General features: G+C 34.1%; 1 pseudogene; it reads right to left on the bottom strand.

Annotated features, from left to right (window-relative positions):
* The window catches only part of LOC144376686 (putative N-acetylated-alpha-linked acidic dipeptidase), a 143,857-nt pseudogene extending 128,558 nt beyond the window's left edge, over positions 1-15,299 (bottom strand).
* Positions 15,300-22,015: the final 6,716 nt, after the last annotated feature.

Here is a 22,015-nt window from a genome sequence, read left to right on the forward strand (position 1 = left end):
ACTATATATAGTAATAGCAGAATGTCCTCCCAGAAAAGAAAAATTCAAAGTGTGGTTCCTTGATTCTCTGAATCAATCTATGCAGGGGTGAGGCTCCCAGATTATGGGGACCCAGACCCATTCTGCTAAATCAAAATTGCTCAAAATGGCCTAAAAATCTGTATCATCAGATATCCCTAAAGATTGAGCCTCACTCCCACTGAGACTCTCTAAGAGTGGACACCCATGTAAAGTTATTGTTTTAAAAGTGAAAAATAGAAAATTTCCATTCTAAGTTTATAAAAATATAAAAAAGTTAAAAATAAAATAGTGAAAAAATAGGTGGAAACAAGGAGAGACAGGTTAGAATAAAATAAGACTGCCACACACAAATACATATATACACAGATCCAATAAAGCTAAAGTAGTCACACAGATGGGAATATGCTGAGAGAACCCGTTAACTCTCTTTCTAGCTTGCTTCCTCATGAGAAGAAATAATTTAAGGTTTGTGTGGCTATGGCCCAAATAACTGTCACCACTTTGTTCTTTCCTGCATAGGAAAGATGAGAGCTGCCTTTTCATTACAGAGAAATGTGATCAGAGATTCCATTAAAATAGATTTATAGTGGAAATGAAGAAGATTATTCATGTTTATTTACAGAAGTAAAGTATGCTGTTGAATATAACAAAGAATCTGATAGAAAACTCAAACAAGTAATGTTTCTTAATCTATGTGTATGGAAGTGAATGCAAAGCATATTAATCACTTTCTATCTTAATTTGTTGTATCTTTATATTGATTTCTGAAATTAGAGAAATATATACATATATATATATATATCTCACAAGAAATTATATATTTCCAAAAAGAAATCATCTTAATTAATATTTGATTCATCCTTAAGCATGCCTTCAGAATACTAAAGTAAAAATTAAAATCTACAACTACAATGTACTTATGATCAACAAAGTATAAGTGATATCAGATATCTATGTGCATGATGGTACTCTCATGTTTATTTTATTTGTATTGTTTTTATAAATTTAAAGTAGTGTAAGTGGAAATGAGACATTTTTTAGACTGAACATAATGGCAAAACACATATGCTTGCTTCATAAAAATTCTATACAATCTGGACTGACAAAAGAAAAATACATGGTAGAAGGAAAGCAAGTACATTAACAGTACACATAAATTTATGAAAATGTATGAGCTTACCTCAAACATACAAGAATTTAGTGAATATTCAATAGAGAGACATAGGGGGAAAATGAAAGAAAGGGGCCTAAGAAACTTAAAGAATTCAGAGCCAATGATGAATGAAAATCAATCAATCATCTTTGAAGGAAAAAAATGACCTGTGAAACTCCAAAGTAAATTAATTCACTAAAGTAATTCAATTTACAAAATTATTACTTTATACTTAAAAAAGGACATATATGTTGTAGAAGGCAAACTGTAAGTATACGTCCACTTTTACGAAGAATTTGTATGTGCGAAATGATTATCAGAGTATTCTCATCTTAATTAAATAAGCTTTCCCACAAGACCTCCAAAGACAGTTTAAACATTTGAAAAATAGTTCAAGGATCTGTATCAGTTATTAAATAATTTAATTTACATATAAAAAATGCTTCCCAAGGTTGAGGTTGCTGATTTTATTTTCACAAAAGAAATAGAAACTAAAATATTGACAATAGAGAGATTTGTTAGTAGATTAAGAGGCTATTCTGTTTTGCCAAACTAACAAGAAAGTAAAAGTTATTTCAATTTCATAAATACTTGAATCATTCAATCATTCTTGAATCATTTCCCAAACTAAAACCGAATTGGATAATGGAATCTAGCTGTGCTCATCCTGAGTTTCTACCATAACAACTGGAATGGAGCTTAGCAGTAGAATATATGTAAACCTTCAAGGTCATCCAACTTATGTTTCTTTGGCTTTCTTCGAAAAATCTATTTGTATAAAACAAAAGTGACATAGGTAATTTCATAAAGACAAAAATCTGTCATAAATCTAATGAATTGATTTTTTAAAATTGCAGATAGGGAAAAATTATACACACACACACACACACAAACACATACACACACACTCCTAGTCATATACTACTAAGAATGATGAAGTAATAGAAATCAGCATGTTAGAAGCACAATGAATGATTCTACTTCCAATACAGCCTCAGAAGTATTCTTCAGTGTTTTTCTTGTTCTCAATTCATTGACTCTTTTTTGTTGTTGTTGTTTGTTAGGGGTATTGGGAACTGGTCCCAATTGTGCTTTGCCATTGGGCTATATCTGCATCCTGTTAAAATTATTTATTTTGAGACCAGGTCTCACTAGGTTGCTTAGAATCTCACAAAATTACTGAGTCTGGCTTCAAACTTGCAATCCTCTGTTTCAACCTATTGAGTCAACCGAATTAAAGGCATGTAGCACCAAGCCCATCTCTAGTCCTCAGTCTTAAGTAACACCCTGATTGTAGGTTTTTAGAAATGGGAAGTATTAATGACAAGCTTAATGAAATGCTTCTATACTTAATTTTCTGAGTTAATCTCAAGACGTAGGTGCATTATCAGGTAGTCTTAAGCTCTTTATTCTCTCCAAACTTATTTTTTAATTTTTTTTCTTTTTCAAGCATAATTTCTTTTTTAAACTTAATTCCTTCCTAACTTTAGCACTTCAGAAGGTGTTATGAATATTAAATGAGCCAGAAATAATGCATTAGCTGGAAAATAGTAAGCACCCTACAAATTTTTAGCTGTCATTAAGACAGCAAAATCCTAAAATTTCTTAAAACTATTTATTTACAGATACAAAATTTGTTATAAATTTTATAATCAGTTTATGACAGAGAACTGAAGTAACAGTTCTTATTTGATTCTAGCAACTGGGACCCTGTGAGGTATTCATAAAATGGAATCATCCTTTAATGATTATGAATCTGAATATCCCTATAATGAGAATCTCTGGTGCTTTTAGGACTGTTGTCAGTGTGGCTGGTCTGCTCACTTACACCCTCTCCAGAGGGGAAAATGAGAATCAAATGACCTGAGGGCAAAGAATTATGACCTGCTCTAACAAAGACAGCATGGTGCTATGACTCTGAGTGGGGCACTGTTCTCAGGATTGCTGATGTATACAAAATCTAGAAGACAATACAGCCTGTTGAGATTCTTTAATATTCGGAGTTCGTACAAAACAACAACTTAATTAAAATGGGCAATGGATATAAAATTTTCCAAATACGTTTAAAGATATTCCATTTGATGCATGAAAGGAATCCATTTTTTTCAAACAGAAAACAGCAGAACAAGGAGGACCTGGCGAAGGATGGGTTCCGGATCTAGGTGCGCCCAGAGCGCGGGCAGACCTCGCCCCCTCTAGTGAAGATTTAGTGTACTGCATCCAAACAACAGAGATGACTCCACAATCCTAGCTCTTCAAGCCCAGCCTAGTCCATGAGCATAAACTTCAAGGGGGTGAACCCTGGAGAGCTCCCTGCAGGAGAGCGCGCTGCTGGACTGCTCTTCATGGTTAGAGCCATGAAAGGAAATTCATTAGAAGCAGCCCCAAATTAGTACCCAGTTCTTTGTGAAAATATGCATTGTCCATTGTGGGCTTCTGCCATCCACTCACCTGCAACTTCTAAACAATCCTGATTTCAGGGTCTCTGGTTCTAAGATTTACCAGGAGAAAAAAAAAAAAAAAAAAAAAGTAACATCAGGATTTGTGGAGATCATTGCCATATAATAATCCAATCTTATTCTCATTTCGTGGCAGTAGATACCAGTGAAGAGTCCAAAGGAAAGTGAAACAAACATGAACCTTTCCTTTCTCTCTGATATCAGCTTTAATATCCCTCTTGGAAGGAACTTGTGTAGATTTTGTCAGGGAAAGGTGGCCCTGATTTCTCTAGACAGAATTCATAGTCAGCTTTACAAGCTTTGAAAGCCATCAATTGCTTTCTCCGGAAAAAAAAAAAAAAAAAAAGCAGATATTTAGAGTTTATTTTGCAATTACACAAGAACCAGAAATTAATTATCAGAATTTTTTCAAATACCCCCCCAAAAAAAACAAAATAATAAATTAAATCATTTTATTCTCAACACCCCTACAGCAACTTTATAAATATTTTGGAAAAAAATAACAGGAAGTTCTTTTTTCTTTCATTCCTCTTTTTACTTTTTTTTTTTCCTTCTTCTTAACCCTGGGGTGTTTTACCACTGAACTATATGTATCCCAGCTTTTTATTACTGTAAATTTCAATTTAATCTTTTTAAATTTTTTATTAATTAATCATTTTATTTAGCTACTGAACCAAGGGGTGATTTAGAACTGAGTTACATCCCCAGTTCTGTGTGTGTGTGTGTGTGTGTGTGTGTGTGTGTGTTATTTTTAAAGTTTAAGAGAGAATCTAGTTCAATCTCTTTGGCACTCACTAAATTGCAGAGGCTGGTCTGAAACTTGTGGTTCTCTTGACTTAGTCAGGGAGTGGCTGGGATTACAGGCTTGTTCCACAACTTCTGCTCAGATTTTCTTAATAAATAGATTTTTATACTTTACAGAGTAGTGGATTCTGCTAGAAAATTTGATTTAGAACTGGAAATAAAGCCTTCGTATTTAACAATTATGGGACTCCAGAGTGCAGCTTGTGCTTTTAGAATCCAAGATCATTTCTAGAAAGCACAGTTATGAAAACTAACCAGACCATAAATTGAATCTATACATATATGTATGTTGGAAGACTAAAAGGACAGGTATGAATTCTCATTTCTTCTAAAACCCTTGTATTCCCACATTTGAATCTTAGTGTGAAGTATGCCAGGAAAAGAGAGGCATCTGTATTTAAAGATTAAGTTTGGTACATTGGCAATATGATTTAATTATTTTTAAAATACTATTTCTCAAAGTCAGTAAATAAACTATTTAATATTTTTCCATTGTTCTTTCCTTTTTGCAATAATAAGCAAATTACAGCTGTCCCAGTTGTGCACATCTATAATTTCACCACTTAAAACACTAAGGAAGATATCAAGTTCAAGGCCAGCCTGAGCAACTCAGACTATATAAAAATTAAACAAATAAATAAATAAGTAGAATGTAAATTACACATTAAATAGCCCCACGATGTTCACTGAGCAAGGAATAATCTTGGCCTTTCTTTGATGTACTCTTGAAATGGGTCAGGCACTGCCAAATCAAATTTTGTCTCTTGATGGAGCCTTGGGAAGCTAAATCTGTAATGTGAGGGCTGGAGAAACCTCCAGTGTAGAGAGGGATCAAAGATATTCTTGGATTAAAATTTAAAAAAAAATAAACAAATGGATAACTACATAACTCTCTAAAGACAGGACAGAATTAAAGCCAATCTGAAGCAAAACATTTCCAAGTTTCCCAAAATGCTTACTAAAAGCATTAATTTATGAAACTTTATTTCTGTCATTTCATAAACAAAAAATTTTTAAAAATTCCAAAAAATTACATTGAACTTTGATCTATGAAGTCTCAAGTGTTGTAAAATCAGTGGCTATTGATGAGAGGAAGTTTTTACAAGATTGTTTATGGAGATTAGCCAAGGAGCTAAATCAGTTTCTTTTTGGACAAACCTAATGGATCATCCATTCAAGCATCTAGCCCAAGCTCCAAGGAAAGCAATCTCTTAGAGAAAGTGGGTATGGTTTTAGGGCCAATTAAAAACAAACAAACAAACAAAACAAACAAACAAAAACAAACAAACAAACAAAAAAACCTTGAAGAGCCCAACTCATTCTTCTCCAGAACCCACAGAGTGCCTTTTGGACTGGCTGGAAGATTTCTGAAGCCTGCCAGTACCATACACAATCTTCACATTATTACTTCTGCAGCAGGTATCAGTGAGCCCACAGACATATTTCTTAGGTCAGTTTACAGAAGAACAATTCCTCCTACTTTCCCATATCAAAGCAAGCAAATATATGGACTTCAATTATAAGCAAAATAAACTTATTTTCTGTGAAGTGATATACTTTGCTTTCTTAGAAATGCATAGATTGCTATTTTCTTAACTTTGTACATCCCTTGGAATTAATTTGATGATTAATTTACTTCAATAATTTATGTGTTGCATTGTTATTCCTTTGTATTAAATAAACCAATTTACATCCTCACCAAAGTGTATAATATTTTCTTTTTTCACATCCCTACAAGAATTTGCTGTTATTTGTTTTGTATTCTTGATGATTTCTATTTTCATTGGAGGGAGAATCACACTGTATTTTTTATTTGAATTTCCTTGAGGGATAAAAATATTAAATATTTCTTTTATCCTTCCTTGATTTTTTTAATGAAGTTTGGGTACTAAAGACTTAACTTAGAGATGTTTTAACACTGAGCCACCTCTCCAGATTTTTTAAATTTTCATTTTGAGACAGAATCTCAACAAGTTATTTAGAGTCTACTGAGTTGGTAAAACTGGTCTTGAATTTGCAAACCTCTTTTCTCAGCCTCTCCGATCTCTAAGATTAAAGGTGTGCATCCTGTATACACTGAGCATATTTTCATATAGTTGTCAGATATTTGTATTTCTTTTGAGAACTGTCTGTTCAGTTCATATGCCTACTTTGTTAATTGGGTTAGTTGCTTTTATAGTGCTCAATGTTTTGTGTTCTTTCTGTTCTGAATATTAATACTCTATCATAAGAGATAATGACAAAATTTTTCTTCTGTTCAGTAGTTTCTCTTCACTCTGTTGGTTTCTTGTTGTGCAGAAAGTTTTTAATTATCTGTCATCCCATGTATTGGTTCTTATTTATTGAGCTATGGAGCCCTGTTCAGAAAGTGTGGCAAAATACATTCCAACAGAAAAAAAGCACTGCTTGTTTTCTGGCATCAATTAAGATAAATACATATTTTTCTAATGTGAATGTTACTTGATAATAGTTTCAATAATTTGCAAGATGTACCTGTTGTAATTTGTGTGTATTTTTTACAGGAGAATATATAATAAAGGTAGGATTTTTATCACAACAGATTAATATATTTTTCAGTAGACTTTGGTTGAAATCTGATACAGTTTTGCAATATTAACTTTAATCATTAGCGCTTGAACATTTAGAAATTGTTTGGGAGTAGTGGATTCTGGTTGAAATCATAATACTATCAAATTTAATATTTAAATAAAATGACTAAGGTAAAAGTTCAATGGCAGAACCATTCCTTTTCACGTTTTTATTTATTCACATTCTTCATTTTTTTTTTTATGGTGCTGGAAACCAAACCCAGGGCCTCCACAATGATGGGCCTGACTCTTCCACTGAGCTAAGTCCCTAGCCTTCACATGCCCTTTTCTATGTGAATTACTGGCAGTAAGCATTATGGCTAATGCTAAGGGTATTCTGAATCCACACTATAAAAATGTAAATTGGGCTAAACACCCATGCTTAAAACTGTTTAGAGGAATGTCACATCTCCATGAAACTGAGATTCCTTTATTTTTTAAAAGGCAGTTTTATAACTTCATTTGACAATCAGACATTAGTTTTCATCCATATTGTCTAGGTTTTTGAATGGGACAACTGGAATGTAGACTACCAAAGTGTAATACTTGTTTGGTGAATCTTCATCCTTGTTAGGTTTTCTGGACAATTGAACATACATATAGAATTCAGACACTGTGTGTTCTTCTTTTCTAGAAATTTTTGCTGAGTTTGGAATCCATGTGCATATCTAGAGTCCCCATTTCCTTCATAGCAAATTTCTGGATCTTGGGTGACTGAGATACACGTCTTAAAGCCCACTCCCTGGATGGGATTGTGATTGCTGATCGGGTATTCTTTGGTCACCACTTTCTTAATGGCAAAACAGCCCTTCTTTTCACCACTCTTCCCTGTGGGAGCCATTCTGTCTCATCTCAATTTGGAAAGTAAGAGCACTAGAAATTATATGAAACTGGATTATGCATGAGAAAAACGTAGGATGAGAATGCTGATGACTAGGGAAGTCATAGTGGTTTCTACAGATTTTGAGAGATATTTTTATGCCTCAGTTTTTGTTAGTATCATGTAAAAAGTAAATTCTATTCTTCTTTAAACATAAGATTACTATTACATCATGACTTGAGTAAAACTTTTCTTAATTCTTTGTCTTTTCTGGGTTTAAAATTAAAATTGTTCAGAATTTTAGCCCTTAAGAAATAAATAGAGAGAGACAAAAGAAATAAATGGTCAAAGACATCCTGCAAGTCTTTCAGAAAGAATTCATCTGCTCTATCTGCATGAATTACCTTTTACACCCAGTCACCATAGGATGTGGGCATAGCTTCTTTAGTGCATGTCTCTGCCTTTACTGAAAAGAAGCCCAAACTCCTGACCGTTGCCCTATGTCAGCGAGCCATCACAGCAGAGACACTTCAAGAGCAATGTTCCTTTGAAGAATATCATATCCACTGCCAGATAAGCCAGTCTCAAGCATTTCCTGAGCTCTAAGGATCACATGTGTGTGACCCATGAGAAAAAAGTTCTTCTGAGATGAGGACAAAAACCTGCTCTCTTCACTCTGCTCCAAGTCTCAGGAGCACAGGGCTCACAGACGCTGTTCCACTGAAGAGGCTACTGAGTAGTACCTGGTAAGTGATGCTTTGAAGTCGGAGTGCAGGATGACTAAGAATATAAAGCCAAGAATCACCAGCTTAACTTAAAGTGTTTCATAGAGCTGTACATACCAGTGATAAAATTCTGAATAATATATGTGTTTGTATCTGCCTCTATGGAGACTGGGAGAATGGTGAACCTAATTTATTATTCTTTATTATAATAAATTGATTATATGGCATACTGCTTCCGAAACTTCAAAGCTCTCATGAGTATTAAAGAGTTTCTAAACTAACAAAACTATTTAGTACAGCTAGAGGTGGTAGTGCACCCCTGTAATCCCAGCTACTCATGAGACTGAAGCAAGAGGATACTCAGTTTGAGGGTGACTTAGGGAGCTTAGACCTTAATGCTAACCAAAACAGTAATAACTTTTAAAAATTCCTGGTGATGTAGCTCAGCTGTAAAGCACCTTCTTAGCATGCAGGAGCCCCTGGGTTCAATTGGTAGCACCATGGGCCGGGGACAGATTCAAAATCCTTGTAAAGAGGATATAGTACTTTGAAACTCACAGAACATTGGTGTCATTAGATCCAAATTCTGAAGCAAATTCCAAACTACCTAAGAATTTACTAAACTTTTGTATGTGTCAGTTTCTCTAGGAAAATTATTTATTAAGTTCTGCATTTCTATAGTCTGAATCTTCTAAAATTGATAATTACCCATATCAATCCTGGAGACACCATTCTTCTGTTCCCCTTAAAATTTTTTTAAATCTATCATTGTGGCTCTGAAATCAATATCTGTGTGCTTGTCTATTCTCAAATTTGGTTGTCTTTCAAGAGAATTTTCTAAAACAAATGAGATCTTTTTGGGAAATATTCCAAGGAAACCAGAGAAATCTGAGAGAGAAGAGCACAAAAATCAACCAATGGGGTGTAAGTATGAGAGTCTACTTCCTTCAGAAACACCTGAAGACAGGAAAGGTAGACATTTATTAATTCATCTCATGATTGGAATCATCACAGGATTTTAGGAAGATCTTTCTTGATGCTTTCTACTTGTGGGAGTACAAAGCAACACTGTTGTTCTGGGAGAATGGTTAGGTAATGGATTAGAAAATCTTGCTATTATGGACATATTTACTAACAGAAATCAATTTGTTGCATACAATTATTTATGAATTATTTGTGAATAATATAAATATATGAAAACAAATATTTTTTCTCTAATACAGAGAGACCTCTGGATCATGTTGGTATGTTTCTTCATTTTCATAATGAAAGATTGAATTTTTTGAATAGTGCCAACATTCCTTTATATGGAAATATCCTATAGGGTCCCTGAATTTCCCTGTTAGGCTGGGTTTTTTGTTTGTTTGTTTGTTTGCTTGCTTGTTTTTTTTTGTTTGTTTGTTTTGTTTTGTTTTGTTTTGCACTTCACATATAATCAGGAATAGTTCAGGAACCTGACTTCTCTGCCTCAGAAATCCATATTTCAGAGACCCCTTCTCAGTCGAAGCAAAGCAATAATATTATACTTCTATCTTTCCCTTATCTTTATCTAATCTTATTTTATTAAATATTAAGATAAGATATAATGTACAATTTTGTTGGCTCAATTTCCTTTTAATAAAAATCATCTTTAGTTGCCCATTATCCATAATATAGGTTGTGGTTGACTCAATGTTCTGTTACCTTTGTATGATTGCAAAAACATAGATTTTTTATTCCAAATCAAATTCTAATACACGAACACAGAGTTTGCACATCTACCCAGATCTGGCTATTCACAATGCACCTGTCAGTGTGAAATGCCCCTCTATATCTAATAAATCCTAGTAATTAATTCACCCAAGGTGGAGAAAAGGTAGTATAGGGGTGTGTGTGTGTGTGTGTGTGTGTGTGTGTGTGTGTGTGTGTGTTACAATCATGGTGGGCACACATATTTTTTTATGTTAATTTAAGGAATTAAGGCTATAGCTCAGTAGTAGAGCATTTGTCCTGCATGCAGTGTTTAATTTCTAGCAGGGGTGAATGTGTGGGTATTTAATATTTATGATGATTCCACAGGGCATGAGACATGAGATGGGAAGAAAAAAAAACAGAATACAGACTTGTATTCCCTACTGACTTTGCTATCTTGCCATGATATAATACTCCATTGATTTTTATTTATTGTCAAGGTATTTATGCAATCAAATGTTCTGCCTGGATGTATTGTAGAAATCAAGAAATGTTTGTTAATAAAAAATGAAAATGCGTATCTTGGTAGACATTGCTGTCTGCCATACCCAGGAATGAGTGTTCACTATGTAGCCTTGAAGTTACCTACATTCACTTTGCCAGTTTCATTACTAATCGGTCCTGGTGAAAAGACGTATAGACTTCAATTTACTGAATATATATTGTATGGCTTACATACAAATGTATTATGTATTTGTTTAAAACAACAATAACACTGCTCTGGGGCCATGGCTAAGAGATAGAGCACTCACCTGGTGTGCCTGGACACTGAGTTCAGTCCTCATCACCAGATAAAAATAAAATAAAATAGAAAAATAAATTGTGTGCTGACCTATAACTAAAAAAATAAATATTAAAAAAAAATTAAAAATAATACTACTGGGAATGGTAAAGCCTGCCAGTAATCCCACCAAGTTAGAAGGCTGAGGCAGCAGAGTTTCTAGTTCAAGGACAGCTTTAAACACACAGTTAGATCCTAAGTAACTTATCAAGACACTCTTTCAAAAGTAATAAGAGTTATGGGTGTATCTCAATGATTAGGTGTCCTGGGTCAATACCCAGTGGCCCTCAAAAAAATAGAAAATGGAAACCACCAATACTGCACTCATAATGAAAAAGAAGCTGAGCCAGGAGGAATTGACGAGTATGAAAATAAGGATTTTGTCTCTAAATGAGCTTTAACTTTGGATTCTATGTGATCTCTCTCAGGTGAGTCATCTTAAGTGATAGACAAACATTTATCCCAATGATTGTGACATCAGATAAAATAATGCAATTAGAGTTCACCTTAGAATTTAAAAGAGTATCCAAAAATAAATATTGGCATCAAATATTAAAATATTATTAAAATAATTCCCAACTCTTAATATCAATTTTCTTCACTCCTTCCTATCACTGGCTAATCTACAATTTCAAGTGCTATCAGCAAGTCCATTCCACCTTCTTTCTTCTCAGTAAATAGGTAACAAGTCATTCCCTTCTGGTTTCTCAAAAGGACCAATGAACAATTTGATCTTCATTTAGTGTTGGGAATATTAGCACCAGTGGATCTATTTTGGTTTGAATTGTTGAGGACTAGTTCAAATCAGTGAACTCTTATCCATTTTATTTAACAGATAAATATAACTTTTAAAAAATTACTCATGTACAAGTATAATGTAACAATTAAAAATATTAGAAAATATTTTAGCATTTAATTTCTATGATTTTATGAGATTTAATCTCCTGTTTTTGTTTCCTCTGATCTTTCTTTTGAAAAGTTGAGTGGAAAAATAAAAGACTGAGGCCAATTACCTACTGCATATGTTTTTTTGAGATGTCAAAAACCTAAAATTGAGAACTCAAAAATTTACAAGAATGTCTTTGGTTTAAGGTGGAAGTTTAAATTAAGTATATCCTTAATTAAGAAAACATAAGGAATACAATTTTGAAAGAGAGGAAGAAAATTTAGACAGAACTGGAACTACAGGGCAATATAATGTGGAATAGAGAACAAGGTTAATTATTTCCTTAAATTATTATAATTATTTTTTGTACCAGGGATTGAGAGAGCAGGTCACATTAACTGTGATGATGGAGAAGAGGGGAGAAGATAACACTGAATATAGAATTAACAGGATGTTAATAATTCTTGTGTGTGTGTGTGTGTGTGTGTGTGTGTGTGTGTGTGTGTGGTATCATTGCCAAGGAAGAACTTATTTGAGACAAAACAATTTTGCATTTTCTTTACCCTCTTGGATTTATTAATTCCTTAAGACTCAGCTCAGTCATCACTGGAAGAAGGGGAACCTGCCCCTCCTCTGGTAGTTTGAGTGCTGTGAACATATAGCACCTAGGGGAACACTTGTATATTTGTTATTCCATACTTTATCCTATTTCCTGCAAAGTAAAAGAGGGTACAAGCTAATCCAGTCAAGACTCTGTGTATGGAAGAGTTGGTGAGAGATATTTCTCCCTTTATTTATTTGCATTTAAAAAAATTTTCTAGAGAAGACATCTTTGAAATTTAGGTAAATATTTAGTACATATCACATTTCCCTTAAATCTTATTACTCAGTGGCATGAGGCTGTATCAATACAAATCTAGATTACGAAATGTGAAAAATAAGAGGTAGTAAGTTTAACATTCAGAAGCAGTGTCTAAATATAATATTACCAACATAAGAGCAGCGGAAAAAAATGCATAAGCTGTACTCATAATTTTAAAGTCAAAGGGGTTCATTTCTGGAATATGACAAAGGAATAACACTAGGCATGTCAAAACTCAATTTTTTTATGAATAATACTAAGTGTGACAATTTTATGTGTGAACTTGAATGAGTGGAGTCAGTAGTTTACCTACCCCAAATGAATGAATCTCATCCATACCACTGAGGTACTACATATAACAAAAAAAGCAAATGATGGAAGGTTTTACCATTTCTTGCCAAACTGTCTGAGCTAAGAAATCTCATTGTATTTCTCTTAACCTTGGACTGTGACTCATACTACTGGCTTCACTGATTTCCAGGTCTTCAGAATCAGACTGAATTATAGCATCAGTTTTACAAAGTGTCCAGCTTGCATATAGGAGATCATGTGACTTCTCAACCTCCATAACTGTGTGAGTCAGTTCCTCATAATGAAGTCATCTCTGTGTGTGAGTTCTATTTTTGTAGAAAACCCTGCCTAATACAATAAGAAAAATTCATTCTATGAGAAAAGGTATTTGACAAATTAGTAAACACAATATATTCAAACTGATTAATAATAAGAATAATGCATTGTCTTACTATATCCTAATTTATTTCAAATGTGTATATCAGCATGATTTTCATGGTCAAAAATTTGATAAAACTTAGATTGAAAATCAGGATCATGTCATTTCAGTGCTTTTGTCCAACCTTGTTCCAGATACTCATGCAACATATTTAGCCCTGAAAAGATAGCAGAGGTACAGTAATTGTTAATAATTCCATTATTATCAGAAAATAATTGTTAAAGTTCAGAACAATTTAAACACTGATAACTCAATGTATTTCATACAAATATGATTCAACTATTATGATGCTAACATTCATGAGGACAAAATATAAAAATAGCAAGGAATATTCAGGGGAGAAATTATAAAAAGGTCCTAGACTTACATATACAATCAAAACCCAAGTCAATAAAAATAATCAATACATTCTTATATTGGTGCATAAACTGAAGTCAGAAAAGATAAAGTCAGAGTCGTGTATTTATCATGTCTATATCTGTGCAATTATCTATCCTGAGTATAAAAGGTGAGATTCACTCACCTGGGGAAATAGAAAGAAATTGGAGCTTCTGCTTAGAATACATTCAGGTATCACTTATAAGAACTGCTCTCGAAGTTATAAAACTTTGACTCCATGGATGAGTTTATTTAGACAAAATAGATGTTTTTTTATTATTTTAATATCCATTTTTAAACATTAGTGACCAAAGTCTCATTGAGGAGGACTAGGAGTTAAATATACATATACAGATGTTTCTGTCTACATAGCTCTGCCCAATTTCATATGGGAGAGAGATACTGGGAGTTGATCAAATTTCTTAAGGCACCAACTCTACCCACTACCATCCAATATCCCTAATTTAAGATTCAGTGGAAGCATCTTGAGGGAAAATTTCATAGAAGAAGTGGGTGACAGGTTTATGGGTATTCCCTCTACCACCTCTGGAAGACAGAGATGAGAGCAGAACTTACTTCAAGAATATTCAGTATAGTTCTGTGTGCCTTCCAAAGCACAATCATCTCATTCTGTATTCTTAGACTTTTAATTCGGTGTAATTCCACTTGGTAACACTTCCACTGATTCTTCCTTTCCCAGGTTTACAAACTTGGTGTAGAAATTACTGCACCATATTTCCTTCTTTCCAACATGGAAACCTTCCTTTTAATGTGTATATTTCTCAGGCAGGACCATAATAATTTTTGAATATAAATAAATTTCAGATGAAGACTGTCTGAGGATTCCCCTGAGAATGATAAGTGAGCTAGGATCAATGCCCCCATACACACCCTGTCCATCTTCACTGCTTGAAACTGAGGAGTCACTTTCTTCTTCTTCTTCAAACTCTTCCTTATTGTTCTGTTTTGATCCTGGTGAGGAAATGATGGTTGATAGATGAAGGCATGTGAGAAACCTCCAGTGAATCCCTCCATGAAGACTTCAGACCCTGCTTTTCTTCTTTCCGCTGACGGAGACCACTGGTCTATTGATATCAACTTAGAATCTTGTCCTCCTGTCCTGGTCATGTTCTTATGCTAATCATAGCTTGTCTCTTCAGGGTCTGGGTTTGGCACCTCTTGTAGACATCAGATGTCTTGGAGTCCTGGGATAGAACAGGGTGATTTTCTCTGAATTGAACCAGGTTTTCTTCAATCTCCTTTTTCTCCTTCGGGAAGTCTTCAATATATTTCTGATTTATTTCTTCTGGGAGCTGCTTTTCTTTCTCAGAGAGGACCTTGGTCAACTCCTTGTTGATCATCTCAGGGTGCACTTGGAAATACTGGGCCTGCTTCTCTTTGTAAAAGTGGATAAAAGCAATCAGAATTTTGGGGGGTGAAGTGTGGATATTTCTCATTTTTTTTTTTTTGCCTTTCATGAGATTTTTTTTTAAAAGATTCTTTGACTTCCAGAACTAATGCATTCAATATATGAAACTTCCTCAATTTGCAAGAAAACTCTAACCAATTTACATTTATACATTTCTGAACAGAAATGCTTAAAAGCTATGTAATTTTCTCAGTCCAGATGTAATAGGATTGTGTTGAATGCTTTGCTATCATTATATTCGACATTATTCTCTATATTTTTTCAGTAGTCTCAGGATGTTTTTTGTCTGAGCAGAGGCCTTAGCTGTGACATCATGATATTTTGAGATTTCCCTCTGGGTCATTGACAAAGTGTCAGTTGTGCAAACATCTCAACAAGAGTTTAAAATTCTTCAGTCTCACAATTCAGCAGATAAATTATTTTTAGAAGTCCTGTAGTATGTGTGATACTGTATTTCTAAAGAGAAAGAGCAAAATGTTACTTTCTTTCATTAAGGGTTAATAAAAAAAATAAAACTCATCTGCAATATATTCCTTAAGTAGTTTAGACTTAACAACATAAATGGAAGATTATCTACTTCTAAAATAAAATTTATTATCCTTTTATGTGTTGCACTCACAGTATTTGAAATCTCAACCTCTTTTAACCTGGGTGCTCCTGCTAAATCTTAGCAGAACCTCCCTTAAATAACATACATCAATAATACAAATGCCAGTCTACTCATTCAAAAAGCTTCAGATAAAATAAAAAATGCCCTGGAGAAAGAATAATATGACAAAAGGAAGATAACTCTCTAAAATGGAAAGGAATTCCCTTCTGTAGTGCCCTAAGTAAGGCCACTTTCTAAGGGCAATCCAAACAGGTATCACTAAAGCTGCAGATATGGAGCTGGAAATAATACAAGATAATCCAATGAACACCCCAGACATGCCTCCAGCTGTTTTCTATGGGTAGAAGGTGAGCCTGTAATCAGTGACTGACTGACAAATGCTTCAGGCCCCTGAAGTTGGAAACAAATATTTTCTAGAGAATTAGAGCATATCTCCTTTCAAACAGCAAAGTTTCAGGAGATTTATAGCACTCACAATTTTAGTTGGCTTTCTGTTTATTATATTGAAGACTCAATGAAAGTTTTACCCCTTCTATAGTCTCTTCAGTACATCTAAAACCTAAGAAAACTTGAATACATTGCAGATATGGTAGCTACTATGCTCTTACCAATCTTGTCTTTTCTGGTGTAATACCTCTTACATCAATGTCCTTTGAAAAATGAAAATAAAAACAAACTTAATCATAGGACAGAGAGCATAACTGAGATAAAATAACATTCACCCAAGAAAGTAAAGAAACAAATGAAAAACACAATCCCTTACATTTTGTTTATGGTCACAACTTACTCTGCAAAATGGTTGCAATGAAAAAAATCACCACATTTGTTTTAAACGTCCAACTATTTTATAAGTGATAGTTAAAAAAAGCATAGAATATATTCTGAGTTTTTGTATTCAAAAAGAGTTTTATAAAATTAATATTCAAAATAAGTGTTTGAGAACAACACATCCACAATCATATCAGACTTATTTTCCAAAAGGTCATCCACATTTGGAAGTATGCAAACTGTGTTTAAATGGCAACTGGATTTTACAATAAATACACTGTGCTTTTAGAATGAATGAGTGGAGGTCATCAAAATTCCCCTTTCTAAACCAGAATCAATATTGAAAACCCTCCCATTTCTGGCATCTCATTTTTTTTTCACCAATGTTATCTTTCCAAAGCCATCACCAGATTCTGGATTTCCACTGGATACTTTATATACCAAAGCTGTAAACTGAAGTTTCAGAAAACAGCATTCTGTGAATTCTTCAGTGTTTTCCAATTAAACTTAGATACCACTCTCAAAATAGAACTACATGACATCAAAAGGTGTTTTTTGGACACACATGGAACATAAAATAAAATATATTAACTTCTGCATTTCAAAATAATGATAGTTTAAAATTCTGTAGTTCAAGCATGAACTAAAAATAATTACATGATTTATATTAAATATGCTTCAGCAACTATTTGTAAAGCCTTCTCACAAGTGAATTTAGGAAAAAAAAGTAAGGAAAAAAGTATGAGTTCATTTACTGAGAATTTTGTACTCACCTGAAAATTCTATAATTGGTCTTGTTAGTGGTTGCAAGAAAATTCATCTAAGTGGCTCAGGGGTTCTGTGTCTTCTGGGCTCTCTGGACAACAGCTACAATCTCTGGACATCATTTCCACAGTAAAGCCAACTTCAAGTGCCTCTATATATTCTTTTTTTTCCTCAGGAAACCTTTATATTATATGGGAATGTTAAAGCCCCATACTGATTAGATTTATGCAGGATAGAGTATCATAAGAACAAAAGGTCAAGTCCATTCCTTGATCCATTTAACTCCTTTACTAATCTCCTTAATACATTACAAACACACTTAGTGCTGGTTTTTATCTTTTTTTCTCTCTCTCTGGCCCTGGTGATAGAAGCCAGGCCAATCTTTTTACCACTGAACAACATTCCAACTCTCTGTGATTTCTCAAATATAACCCAGAGGAAATGTTATATTTAAATTTCTATTATACAACTTTCTCTCAATCCTATTTTCATAGCTGATAATATTTTAACATACTATTTGAAAATATATCTTTCTCTTCTCACAATTGTCTGCCCTTTCTTCTTTATTATCTAGAATACTTTATAATCTTCACTTTTGTCCTGGCCATTTAAATCCTTTCACTCCTGCCAAATTTCTACAAGCCTTTAGAATTGAAAATTGGAATACCAATGATTTATTGGGGGTAATTTGAGAAAAGTAAAAGTGCAGATTCAATTATCTGGCATGCTGATTGGATTTTGAATTTATGAATATGACAAAGGCACAAAAATGAAAAAAAGTAATGATATTGTTTGAAGCAATTTGAGTAAACTTAAATTTGTCAAACGATATCATGATTCAAAAAATGACATATGAACAAAGACTTTTTTTTAATATCAGATTTCTTATCTTTTCTTTCTTTCTTTTTTTTAAATACCAGAGATTACACTCAGGGGCACTTGGCACACTTAACCACTGAGCTTCATATCGGCACTTTTCATATTTTGATACTGATAAGTTGCTGACACTGATCTCAAACCTTGGACCATTCTGCCTCAGTCTCTTGATTCTCTGGGAATACACGCATGTGTCACCACACTTGGTAGCTTTAATATATTTTTAAAGATATGTTTCATCTACACAAATTTTTATATCTAAATATGTTACCAAGTAGTAATTAACTGAATATAACTAATAATAAAATGTTATATGGAAAATATTACATAAATGAGATGTTTCAATAAGTGATTACCTTCAAAAAGCAGTAACTAACATCAAAATAGAGGGGTGCATGCTTGTAATTCAAATTATTCTCGGAGGTTGAGACATAAGGATTCTAAATTTATCCCTGGGTTGAACACCCAGTAGCACAGCTTAGGAAAGGCAGGTTCCCCTTCTTCCAGTGATGACTGAGCTGAGTCTCAAGGAATTAGTAAATCCAAGAGGGTAAAGAGAATACAAAATAATTTTGGCTCATGTAAGTTCATCTTTGACAATGATAACACACACACACACACACACACACACACACACACAAACACACACAATGTCCACATCCTATCTTCAGTGTAATCTCTTCCCCTCTTCTTCATCAGCACAGTGAATATGACCTGCTCTCTCAATACACAATGATCATAAAGGTCCCAAGAAAGGAATCATAAGACTGCCAGGCTATAGGAGAATTTATTTGTAAACAACTGAGTGCACAAGCAAAAACAAAACTTTTTTTTTTTTTACATTGCAAGTAAAGAGGATTGTTATCCACATGATACAGCAATCTTCTCATTATCTTTTCTGAATTTCATTAACACTAAGGTCCCTACATCAATTTGAAATGGTCATAAAGACAGGTAGAAGATGGTAAGAATATCAAACTTACTCAGAGATAAGAGGAATCAAACATTTACTGATTGCCTATCATGTACACTACAGGAATTTTATATACTTCAACTAAAATTTAAATATAGTTCCAGCTATTTGTTCACAGAAGCACTCCTATCCCCAGGATGGTCTATATTTTAATTGTTCTTTCACTGTAAGTGCGAATTAAAATGAAACATTTGATCTTTCCCCAAAGATGTATATCATATGCCCAAATACAGGTTTCATTTCAAAGTAGTGTGCTGCAGTCTGGCTGGGCACAAAATCACGAGCCACTCACAGCCTTGTAGATTCAAACAGCAATTCTTTATTCCTCAACTCACACCAGCACTCTACACATGTTCTGGGGAAATCCATGTTCTGGGCAAAATCCATGTTCTGAATCCCAAATACTCTCTGAATCCCCGAGATCTCAATGGGGACCCAAAGAGCCGGTGTGCCTGAGGCAGCAGGATATGCCCTATTCCCAGCAGGGTACACCTTAAACCTAGAACTGCCCTAAACCCAAGGAGCAGGATACTCCCTAAAACCTGATCCACCCTAAACCTGGATTCACCCTGGTCCTTGAGCAAGGTCACCTTACTCAAGCATATATGCAATGTCACTGCAAATGACCTGGGTCCAAAGGCAAGCCCATTTCCACAATGGAGAGTCCTTCCTCTAAGCAACATGGAGTAGGCTGACAAAGAAATTGCCATGCATCATTCCTACTTGGCAATGGCTCTCAGTAGTAGTGCACTGTGAACTGGGTATCACTGGGCTCTGTGAAGAAAATTGACTTTACTCCAACAGTAGAAGAGGCAGTAAGTGATCAAGGCCATTTTCTTCTTTGAATAATAAATTTGTGGTTTTAAAAGTTAACTATCATATTTTTGCACACTTATACGTAAGTGTGCAATGTCAACTCATGGCATTCAAGATGCTATTTTGCTAAATGTAGGATTCCTTTATTCTCAATTCCTGAGTATCATTTGTCCAGCATCAGGACTTCCTGGTTTCACCACTAAGTAAAACTCAAGATAAGAATAATGAGGGTTCAGCAATCATGTTTCTGAGGAAAAGACAGCTGGCTTCTGTTTTTAACCAGAGGTATCTTTCAAAAATTGTAGTTGTTAGCCAGCATAATGGCACACACCTGAAATCCCAATGGCTCAGAAATCTGAGGCAATAGAATCCCAAGTTCTAAGTCATCTTTAAGCAACTTAATGTGCCCCTAAGCTACTTAGAGTGATCTTGTATCAAAAGGGCTGAAAATTTGGTTTAGTGGTTAAGTGCTTCCTGGGTTTAATGCCTGGTGCAAAAAAGAAAGGAAGAAAGAAAGAAAAAAAAAAAAGAAAGGAAAGTTATTTACTTTTGAAGCTCCAAACTTATCATTTAAACAAAAAAATGCTCTTTCTCACTCACTGCCTTTTCTAATGCTGGAATGAAGTCAATTTTCTTCACAGAATCCAGTGACACCCAGATCATGGTGCATTATTAATATGGTCAATCTAAGATGTCCCTCACCCCTCCAGCCAGCCCTCATTTCTCTGGGCACATTCTTTTCCTGCTGGGCTATGTGCTCCTCCCCTTTCATGCCTCTGTTCTCTCTCTGACCCTCTATCTACTCTCAGCTTCACCAGAGGATTATTTCTTGCCTGTGTTCAAACTCTGGCCAGTCATCACCACACTGCTTTTAGGATCTACCAGTATAACTCACTAACCAGCTTGTTTGTACAGGTCATCACCCCTCTAAAGCATGCTGTGTCATCAGCAGGAAGCACTGTTTAAAGGTTCAGGACCACAACCCCAGAGGGCACCTGAGAAAAAGACCTAAAATGTTTGTCTCCTAACAATACCAGATGTGAGCTTCGAGATATGAACATCCTGTTAACTAAATATTAGGTTTCAGATTAGTTTATAGAATAGTAATAGAACTATTTACTTCCAGTGAAAATCAACAAGATATTATGCAATTTTGAAAAGATCAATCTGAAAATATTAATGCAAGCAGAAGAAAAATACCCTGAACACATTAAACTAACTAATTTAAATAAAACATTTCAAGATTGATACATAGAACAGAGGTAAATCTGTTAATAGAGCATAGCAGCCGACCTCCTGTGTACAAGAGATTTAATTTAAAAAAAAATGGTCTCTCAAAGATTGTACTCTTTGGTTTTCACAAAGATAAGGTTTTATGCAGTTTTCTGATTTACAATAAAATGTACTGACTTAAAAGGATTTCTATACTTTAGCTATCTTCTACAATCCTTTTTTCTTGTCTATCTTCAATCTGAGATCTGGGTGTTTTTAACCTAATAAATGTTACATTGTATGTATATTTTAATGGTATATTCGTGACTCACAGTGTGTGTTAAATATTAAATGAAAAACAATTCTCTACCAAGATACATTTTTTCAAAGGGAAAGATAAACAAATGGGTCTATGCAAAGTAAACATTAACTTTGGTAGATTTTAGTGCAGGACATTCTATAACAAACATATTTGCCATTCCCCTACCCCAGAGCTGTTTAACTTTCAAATTATGAAATTCAAGTTAAGAATTTTAAAAATCTTTTTCAGTGAGACTTTATTATTTCAGCATTTGTTTTTCATTTCACAGGATTTTCAACCAAGTTCTGAGTGCTTAAAACTCTGTGA

Source organism: Ictidomys tridecemlineatus, chromosome 4 (assembly GCF_052094955.1).
Source record: "Ictidomys tridecemlineatus isolate mIctTri1 chromosome 4, mIctTri1.hap1, whole genome shotgun sequence".
NCBI classification, from domain to species: domain Eukaryota; kingdom Metazoa; phylum Chordata; class Mammalia; order Rodentia; family Sciuridae; genus Ictidomys; species Ictidomys tridecemlineatus.